The sequence below is a fragment of the Lepidothrix coronata genome, unplaced genomic scaffold, assembly GCF_001604755.1.
Source record: "Lepidothrix coronata isolate B3197 unplaced genomic scaffold, Lepidothrix_coronata-1.0 Scaffold2, whole genome shotgun sequence".
NCBI classification, from domain to species: domain Eukaryota; kingdom Metazoa; phylum Chordata; class Aves; order Passeriformes; family Pipridae; genus Lepidothrix; species Lepidothrix coronata.
In genome coordinates, this window is record NW_016690182.1 from 10741899 (window position 1) to 10749718 (window position 7820).

Sequence of the window (7820 nt, forward strand, 5' to 3'; positions counted from 1 at the left end):
TAGGAAATACTTCTTCAAACAAAATAGATTTGAAAGAAGTATCACTGAGATGTTTACATGGAGAGAAAATGGTTCCTTAAATGACTGACTTCGTATTTCTTGGATTTTAAAATAAGGCCTCCAACTGTTTGATTCCCCTTGGAAGCTAATTCTCTTTCAGCAATTCAGCAAGAGATACCAGGAAAATAATTTTCAGTATCTATTTAAGTAACACGAGACTTAAATCTTCTTTATGAAGATGCTTCTAAACACTAAATTATAACAAGGAAGTAAATTTCATATAAAAGAGACTCCTTCTACTTCTGTCTTTTGGTGAATAAGGAAAGACAGCTATATTTTCATCATTCTTTAATTGCTGTAATTTTTATTTGACTTTGAATGCAGAGAGCTAATGGCTTAACAAAACAATTCTGGGATGAGAATAAGTATCCAAGAGCCAAGGATAATTGTTCCTAACTTGCTGTTAAAGCATTTAGTGACTTTAGTAGGTTACATTATGACATGACTTATGTATTTGATCTCACTTCTAGGAGGAGAGTTTTTGTTACTAGGAATAGAAATGGAGAGAGATAGTGTTTTTATTTCCCATGTTTTCCAATTCTACCAGTTCTGCCCAGTCCCAGTTCTGTCCTTTTGCATAAGTCTTTGTGACTAAATAAATGAGCTCTTGCCCTGTGCATAGTAAGAGATCTCACTTTGTATACAGGTTTTCTAGTACATTAAAAGCATGTTCAAAAATTAATTATTTCAAGTCGGTATATTTAAAGATACCTGTCATCAAATTATGTCAGTAATACCAAATTCATTTTCGTGACCCTTTTTTTCTGACCGTCTCAAATAATACTCCAAAATGCGTTAGGATTTAAAGGAATTCGGTTTTAAGCCTTTTGCAGTCACGTGTTTACTATTTTTAGACAAATACTCAAGTTAGACTTCATAACTTAATTGCTGAAATAACTTCTTTGAAGCGTGACCTGAGTTTACTTCTATCTATGAATATTATATGAAAGGATTAAGACTGGCCTGTGGAAAGCAATCCTAGTTCTCTTACAAGACACCATCCTTTTTTCAGGCAGCTTTGATCTGCTATTCTTAAAAAGCTTTTTCTTTCTTTAATAGAGGTTTTGTACTGGATATCTGCTTAGGAAACTAAGTGATATATTCAAATTCTTAATTAACATTTAGTGAAAGACTCTAATCCATAGAAGATGTATAAACAACCACATATGAATAACTTAGAATAACTCATAATGATAATAACTAACTCAGAATAACTGAATAAAAGATGAATAATAAATGCTGTGCTCCAAATGGTACAAATATTGCTGTCAGCAAAGAACAGAATTTCTGAAAAACTACTCAAACCATGTTTCAAAAAAAGCCTCCAGACTTTTTCTAGGGTTATGTAAGAATTCCTGCTTCTGTATTTCTCCCTCTGCTCAACCTTACTGTCACATTGCAAACCACTCTCATCATCTCCATTCCCTTCACTCACATCAAAGGCTTTACTGTGGCCAGGAGTTTGTAAAACTGTGAAGTGAGCAGAAAACATGGACTTTCTGTCCTGGCTACTCCTCTGCAAGCTGCTTGTTCTCACTGAGGGGCAGCTGGAAAGAAGGAAAGATTTTGCAGGACTGATAAAGAGAGTGAGGCAGGTAAACAGAGAAAGGCAGCAAATTGAAAGGTGTGACAGCCAGGCGTGTTGAGGGAAGGGACGTCCTCAGGGATTTGGGATGACAAGGTCCTGAGTCGGTGGAATGGAAAGAATTTTTGTAAAGTCTGAATGAAGAACAGTTAGTGAAATGCTGAGAAAAAAGGAAATAGTTTAACTGGTTAGGGAAAAGGAAATAAATAGGTGTATCATTGTGACTTTTACCCCACAAAGCATTCGAGTGTGTTTAGCCCAAGTCCCACTGAACAATCATGTAGATAAAATGAAAAAGCATTTTGATGACTTACTGACAGGTGGATTAAGTCAACATTCAAAAGTGGCATAGGGAAAAATTTCTAATATTCTAAGATACTTTTTCATTATGTCTTCCAAAGCAATAATGGAAAGTAAGACAGGATCTAAACGTATTTCAAATGACTTGTAGGGTACATCCTCAGAGGGGTAAAAGTTCTTATAGCCATCCCAGATTATTTATCTGCTATGGGTTATCTTGTCTGCTCTACACCATTATCTCTGCCTATCACTGCTCCCTGCTTTATGACCTACAGCATAGAGTTTACTTGCTGGATTACATGAGTAGCTTCAATATGCTCCTGGTATCTCTAGAGACTCACTGTGTGTGATATCAGCTCTCACAAGCTGATAACGGTGTCACATGTTCTTTTCCATTTTGATGGAGTGTAATACAAGCTGTTATACAAGTTTTCATGTCTCAGGCTTTTTGATACAGTACATTTATTTTGTAATTCTAAGGGTTCTCAGACACCAAAATGAACCAGAGAAGTGTTGACAGCGTGAACAGTAGGCACAGGGAAAAAAAGCAAAAACTGGAACCGAAAGGGAGAATTGGATTATAATTACAGTTTTTAGTATCTGATTTTTTTAAAAAAGACATTTTTATAAAGTTAAGATGCTTAAATCCCTCAAACTGAAAGTTGAACTATTATCTGCATTGCAGTTGGGTTTTCTCTTTGGATTTTGCTGGGGTTGGGAGGTGTTGGTGGTCCTTTGCACCAAATCATTTCAGACAGTAAATCCACACTGAATCCTCATGTTCCAGGTTGCCTGTGAGTCACAAACTGTTTTCCTCTCCAAAATGTATGACCTGTGGTAGTTCAAAGAACAGGGAGAACATTTCCCTCTGGTAGAAATTTGTCAGTCTTGTCAGCCTACATCCAAATTGTGATATTGTCTAGCTATTTTCTCTACTGTTGATAAACCAGATTCTGCAGGTATGTGTCTGGATCAGATATACAAACCTTGATGGACTAAGACCTCCAGAGGACATTCCCAGACTGAATTATTCTGTAATTCCAAATTGTTACACGTGTAATTGCAAAGATCCATGGAATAGACTATGACAATCCAACTTTGCCCCAAGAGACAGGACCTACAGAATTGCTGCAGTTAAAGGAGTTTATCCCTTTTTCAGTGACTTTCGAATCCACTCATTTATGAATATTGTTATTGTTTGACAGTAAAGTTTGAAAAGAGCCTTAAAGATTCTGCAATCTTTAATCATGCTTTATTTACTTTTTTTATTTGTATTGATCCAGTCAACTTTAAATTGAGTTACAGAGTAAAGTCAACCCACTGCTCAGTTCAGAGAATAAGAATTCCTAGAGTTTCACCAAAACCAAGCAGACGGCTGCCTTAAGATGCTGACTTTTTATTTGCTGCATATATTTGCAGGTTATTTATAGCACAGTTATTTGTGGTGTACACTCAGAGAAGGTGCTATGTTGCATTTGCATACAGGGAAAAATGACAGCACCAGCCAGACTCTGCTGCTCTGCCAGATGTGTGTCCCTGTGCTTTGGAAAGAGAGAAGGGAGAGAGGTGCCAGTTCTTCCATCTCACTGACCTTGTTCACTGAGCCTCAGCTAGATCATGTTATACCAGTCATCATCCACTTGGATCTGGTTGTAAATATGATATGACATACAGACTTTGATGGAGCTGATTTCCCCTCCTGGGTGTTTACACTCCAGTCTGTGGGCTAAATTTGGGGGCCTTTCTGTCTAAAAATTCTCTACACAGGATTGGCGGTGGAAAGAGAGAGGAAAAAAACCCACCAAAACTCCTTCAAGGGGTGGTGTTTCTTGATATTATTATTCCTTGGACATTTTCCATGTAATTTATAGTATCTTCAGCTAGCTAATGGAACAGAACTGACACTGTGTTATTATTTGACAAGCTAATTATCCAGCATGTAGTAAACAAGATTTTATGTAAGGACTTCATATTTTGTTAAAAAAAAAGAGAAGTAGACAGTCCTGTTCTTTTTCTGAGCAAAATGTTCAAACATTGCACACTTCAGACTATGCAATTTTATTTCTTGATATTGTAATCAAATAATTAAATCCTGCCTTTGAAGATCTATTGCATCACCCTTTTGAATATAGCTGCTGAACACATAGCAAGTATTAATTTATCCTGGTATGTTTTGTGGCCAAACTGCTAAACTTCTATAATAATATATAAATTTATAATAGCTATATATCATATATATGTGTGTTATATAGAGATAAGTCACCTTTTCTGTGCCCCAGGAGTAAGTTGGATTTTGTTCTCTAAAATAGACATCTGTGGATTCAGTTGTTTCACATATTGTGGCCTCACTGCCTGATTTATCTTCCATATTTACAGAGAGTATACTTGACCCCATAGAGCTTTAAATCAATTATGTCTCAGCAGAAGAGGCAGAGTGTTAAGCAACCTTACTCTGCACGGCTGTAACTGTGTTAAGAAGCAATTTCCAAATGGAAACTGGACAATTCCCCAGGAGTTAGACACTTAGTTCCTGTTTCCCTGCCTCAGAGCATACTCTGTGAGTACAGAATACTTAGCAGACATGGTGTTTGCAAAAAATCATACTTAAAATGATGCATTATCTTGCTTTGTGCTGAGTATTTTCTGAGGAGTATTTTTTGTTTGGTAGTTTTTTGACAGTAAACTCTAAGTGTGAGTAAAGGCAATATGTTCTTGTTGCAGCCTGAAATTGGTCAGATTTTAACAAAACCAGTTAAATCTCTTAATTCTAGGACTAAAATGCAATAAATATATTGGCTGTTTTTCAGTAGGTGGCACAATGTATCTACCAATAATGATAAGTAGAAATCATGAACTGTTTAAAAACAAATAAAGTACCCAGACTGGTGTTTCTTACAATCGAACCCCAACTTTCTGGATATTCATGCAATATTTACAGGAAGAGGAGGAGGATTAAAAACTTCCTCATCACTGTGATATTCCCAAACTTATCCTCCAAACCTGATCCAAAGGGGGTCAGCTCTCCTGCGTAAGGGAATTAGGTAAGATTAGTGCTTTTTATTTATGCTGCCAGCAAGGTGGTGGAGGTTTTCAAAATGAACCCTCCTAAAGAAATCATCTGAATCTGATCTCTCACTTCACATATTTAGTCAGCTGTCATCACTACCTACATAGCTGTAGGATACCCAGTGCTTAAAGCATGGAACTACCTAATTATATATAAAAGTCATGAAAGTCGGAAGTAACTGGATTGTTCTCTACATGTATAAAGCTTCTCCCTGTTTTAACTCCTTCCTCCCTGCCAAGCCATTTGACTTGTCTAATAAAAATAAAAAGCACAGTATAACAATTACTTCAGCATCCTTTTCATTCATCCTTTTCATTCACAGCAGAGCTGTGATACATGTTGGCACCAGACTTTGGAGCAGCCCCTGGGGCTGTCTGTCACCACTCTGCTCTCCAGGCATCCTTCTTCCCTATGGCAGGAAACTGTGAGGTGTCCTGCTCCACTGTGCACTCAGGTTTCCTTTCAAAGGAGCTGTTGGAAAACAAGCTGGAATTATGGTAGTTCAGCCAGTCCCCACCATGTGCAGTGGGCAGGTTCAGGGCTCTCAATTCTGCTTTCGAGGTGTCTCCAGGAGGTGTGTCCTGGAGCCAGGATGCCAAGCCCTCTGCAGAGTATCCAAACAGGATCAGTGCATGCCCAGAGATCCAGCTCAGGGAACTCCTCCCAGTATTGCAAAGTGGAGCACAATGAATTACAGAAATAAGACCAAACCTACCGAGAACATCTTTAATGCTTTCTGGTGTGATCACGTCTTGCAACAAATTCGTGTAATGACTTTTCTCTTTCAACCAAACCCAGCTGAAATTTCTTCTGTACTTGTGTCCTGCTCTGCAATTCTGTTGCATTCTCACTGTTTTACTCTCACATTTATCTGCATCAGCCGTGGTCACTTTACCAGTCTTGTTGTTATCAAGGTTTTTGAATGAGATACTTTTAAATTGTTTTTTCCTCACTGAGGAGACGCTTTGTAAAGATCCACTTCCTCTGCTCATTTACAATAAATTAAAGCCTACTTCAGAAATGTTGTAAGCATTTAGGCATGTGAGTACACTATCTAGATGAATCCTCTTGGTGAAGTCATTTATTTATCTACATTATAAATTAAGGAAATGGTGAGGAACACATGGTGCTGTAGTTTAAACCAGAAAGTAGCGTGAGGGGAAAGATATGGAGAGAGAACAATGGAGACAGGAGGGCAGGTAGACAAAGACAAGCACCCAACTGAGAGCAAGATTGCAATCATGCTGATTATTTTCCTTGTGTATTGCTTCTTCCTGGCTTGAAATTTTTTTATATACTCTGTTCACCAGCTCTTGTAGGACACAGTCACTTTGGTACCACGAGCCCTCTGAGTGCAATCAGAACTATGGCTCTAATTTGGTTGTCCCAAATCACCCTCTGGAGGAGCCTTTCTTTTCTGTTGAAGCATCTAGAGAGTATTGTTTCATAATACTGGTATCTGGAATTAAACAGTGTGAATAGTCCATATAATGAACTTCTCTCTCTTTCCCACTGTGTTTTCAGACAAGCCTGGAAAGCACCTCTCAAACCAAGGGTATTACCTCACTTTCAGTAATATTTGATTGAATAAGAACTCAAAGGCGCCAGAGTGCAAAGGATAATGCAACACTAATTGCAGCAGTTATGATTTCTACTGTTCATTTTTAACTTTGAGAAAGCTTTTTGTTTTAATCAATATGAAGGATATAAGATATGGCTGAAGGAAGGATTGTTAGTATATTCCCCTGTATAAGGACTTACTGTTCTATTCATTTGACATATATTATTATGGTAAAAGTATCAGTAGTTAAATGTCAATAAGCATATATTTTTCACTCATATAAGCAGGTTTATGACATGTAATGAAGGTATTCTTGTGATTAGGTGCCTGTATAGCCAAGTATTTTGAGGTTAAAAATGCGATGTTCAAAGCACAATCTCTTTTTATTCCCCCATACAAGTTCAGTGTTGCATATGAGCAGTAGGTTTCCTCATTGCTCCCAAAAGCTCTGCTCCACCCCTTGTCCAAACTCTGGCAGGCTCAGAGGTGACACCCTCCACAGAGGTGAACTCTGTCCTTCTGAGACTTCTCCAAAATTTTGGCTGAATCACTGGTATTTTTCTACAGACTCTAAAAAGCCCTAAAGTCAACTGCTACAACATTTCTGAGATGTATTGTTTCCGTGATAAGCTCATGGTTTTCCTATGAGTTATTCCAAAGGCTCAAATAATAAACATGAAAATGATAGGTCAAGATAAGAACAAAATTAAGCTTTTTATCCTACCTTTAAGAAGTTTGGATTGGATGTAGCCAGCTTTCAGATAATGGCACAATGCTGCAAACAGATCTTGACTTGTGGAAGGCTTTAAAATAAAAGAAAAGCCAACACACGAGTCTGTTTTCTCACATTTCAGTGACAGATTATTTCAGAGAACTCTCTAGCCCATTTCCTATTTCCTTTGCCCTTGGTGTGCTGAGTAATATTTGCATTTTTCCCTAAAACAGCACATCTCCTCTCTGGACGGAATTTTCTGATAAATGTTTTCCGTTGAACTTCCTTCAGCATCTACATTAAACAAGGCCTTTGCCAAGGACCATTTCCTGAGGCCTCTGCTTTCTCCTTGCTGAACAACACGTGGCCTCAAGATTGTGTCGTGCCTGCCACTACCACTGTGAGGTACTTGGGATTGCAGGGAATTTTCCAATCTTTAAATATATTTATTTCAAATATCACTCCAGAAATTTTTATTTTACTATTCCTTGAACCTAACTAATTTTAACTTTAATGTCATTTTAATTTATGCTTT

At 37.6% G+C, this 7820-nt stretch overlaps 1 protein-coding gene across 1 annotated transcript in view; it reads right to left on the bottom strand.

Moving 5' to 3' along the window:
* The window catches only part of KLHL4 (kelch like family member 4), a 76255-nt gene extending 68867 nt beyond the window's left edge, over positions 1–7388 (bottom strand). The window contains exon 1 of the mRNA XM_017819871.1: positions 7298–7388. The gene's annotated coding sequence lies outside the window, so the exon portion shown is untranslated. The remainder of the gene's footprint in view (positions 1–7297) is intronic.
* Positions 7389–7820: the final 432 nt, after the last annotated feature.